Below are 2,500 nucleotides of genomic sequence, written 5' to 3' on the forward strand. Positions count from 1 at the left end.
TGTGTGTGTGTGTGTGTGTGTGTGTGTGTGTGTGTGTGTAGCTGGCGTTTCAGGTCTGGCTGTATTCTACAGTGCATGTGTCTCCAGTGTTTGTGTGCTACTGGAGATGCGGCTCTGTTGGAATAACAGCCAGGACCACAGCATCACCAACCAGCCCACTCTGCATGTATTTGTTTTGTGTGTGTGTGTGTGTGTGTGTGTGTGTGTGTGTGTGTGTGTGTGTGTGTGTGTGTGTGTGTGTGTGTGTGTGTGTGTGTGTGTAAAGAAAGAGAGTGCAACCTGTTCCCTTAAATGCTGATTGCACCTCAAGATGGCGCCAATAGAGATGGCAGCTTCGCTTCTAGTCCTTAGGAAACTGTGCAGTATTTGTTATTTTTTTATGTATTATTTCTGACATTGTGAACCCAGAAAACCTTAAGTGTTATTACATACAACTGGAAATAACTATTGGTTATCAGAGAGACGTCAACTCACCACCAGCACTACAAACATTAATACGACTTTCACAAAGTGGATCCTTTGTCTGCACCTCCCAGGGCATTTTAACTGATTCCAGAGGTCGACCCAAAACAACGCCGTCGGAGGAGAGGGGTCTTATAGTGAGCCTTCGGACCACCCACTGCTTCCGAGTATATTACTCGCTAATGTTCAGTCCCTAGTTCACAAGAGTTGCTTTCCAAAGAAATATCCAGAGATGTCTCTGTTTCACGGAGACATGGCAAGCTGGGGACATGCTTTCTGAGCCCGTACAGCCAACGGGATAATCAGTGCATCGCGCTGACAGGAACAAACATCTCCTCCATAAGAAGAAGGGCGGGGGTGTATGGGCTATGATTAACGATTCATGGTGTAATTGTAATAACATACAAGAACTCAAGTCCTTTTGTTCACCTGATCTAGAATTCCTCTCAATCAAATGCCGACCGAATTATCTCCCAAGAGAACTCTCCTCGGTTATCGTCACGTCGGTTATGTATGTCACTCCGCAAGCGGATACCAAGACGGCCATCAAGAACTTCGCTGGACTTTATGCAAACTGGAAACCATATATCTTGAGGCTGCATTTATTGTAGCTGGAGATTTTAACAAAGCAAATTTGAGAACAAGGCTGCCTAAATTCTATCAGCATATCGATTGCAGTACACGAGCGAGTAACATGCTTGACCACTGCTACTCTAATCCGCGATGCATTAATAAAGGCCCTCCCCCGCCCTCCTTTTGGCAAATCTGACCATGACTCAATCTTGTTACTCCCTTCCTATAGGCAGAAACTAAAACAGGAAGGGCCCGTGCTTAGGTCTATCCAATGCTGGTCTGACCAATCGGATTCCACGCTTCAAGATTGCTTCGATCACGTGGACTGGGATATGTTCCGGGTAGCCTCAGACAATAACATTGATGTGTACGCTGACTCAGTGAGCGAGTTTATGAGAAAGTGTATAGGAGATGTTGTAAAAGGGGGAGGCTTGCAAGCCAAAGATCACCATCCCAACTGTGAAGCACGGGGGTGGCAGCATCATGTTGTGGTGTTGCTTTGCTGCAGGAGTGACTGGTGCACATCATGGGGAAGGAAAATTATTTGGAAATATTGCAGCAACATCTCAAGACATCAGTCAGGAAGTTAAAGCTTGGTTGCAAATTGGTGTTCCAAATGAACAGTGACCCCAAGAATACTTCCAAAGTTGTGGCAAAATGGCTTAAGGACAACAAAGTCAAGGTATTGGAGTGGACATCACAAAGCCCTGACCTCAATCCTATAGAACATTTGTAGGCAGAACTGAAAAAGCATGTGCGAGCAAGGAGGCCTACAAACCTGACTCAGTTACACCAGCTCTGTCAGAAGGAATGGGTAAAAATTCAACTTATTGTGGGTAGCTTGTGGAAGGCTACCTGGAATGTTTGACCCAAGTTAAACAATTTAAAGGCAATGCTACCAAATACTAATTGAGCGCATGTGAACTTCTGACCTACTGGGAATGAGATGAAAGAAATAAAAGCTGAAATAAATAATTCTCTCTACTATTATTCTAACATTTCACATTCTTAAAATAAAGTGGTGATCCTAACTGACCTAAGACAGGGAATTTTTACTAGGGTTAAATGTCAGGAATTGTGAAAAACTGAGTTTAGATGTATTTGGCTTAGGTGTATATAAACGTATGACTCTGTGTACTGTATACTGTACCCTTCACTATCTATTCCTTACTATCTATTGCACCTTAGCCTCTCTGTCAGTGCTCATACATATATTTTATACTTATATATTCTTATCCCATTCCTTTACTAGATTGTGTGTATTAGGTTTTGTGGTGGAATTTGTTAGATGTTACCTGTTAGATAATACTGCACTGTCGGATCTAGAAACATAAGCATTTTGTTAGATGTGTATGTGACCAATAAAATGTGATTTGATTTGTATCACAACATATTAATCTGATATGTCTATTGTGGAATGGCATTGTTATAGTAATGAGGGTGTTTTGTTAATGGATGGTTATGG

General features: G+C 42.5%; 1 protein-coding gene across 1 annotated transcript in view; it reads left to right on the forward strand.

Moving 5' to 3' along the window:
- LOC112239057 (cGMP-dependent 3',5'-cyclic phosphodiesterase-like) overlaps positions 1–2,500 on the forward strand; it is a 118,321-nt gene that overhangs the window by 24,436 nt on the left and 91,385 nt on the right. The window lies entirely within an intron of this gene.

This window comes from Oncorhynchus tshawytscha, linkage group LG14 (genome assembly GCF_018296145.1).
Source record: "Oncorhynchus tshawytscha isolate Ot180627B linkage group LG14, Otsh_v2.0, whole genome shotgun sequence".
NCBI classification, from domain to species: Eukaryota; Metazoa; Chordata; class Actinopteri; order Salmoniformes; family Salmonidae; genus Oncorhynchus; species Oncorhynchus tshawytscha.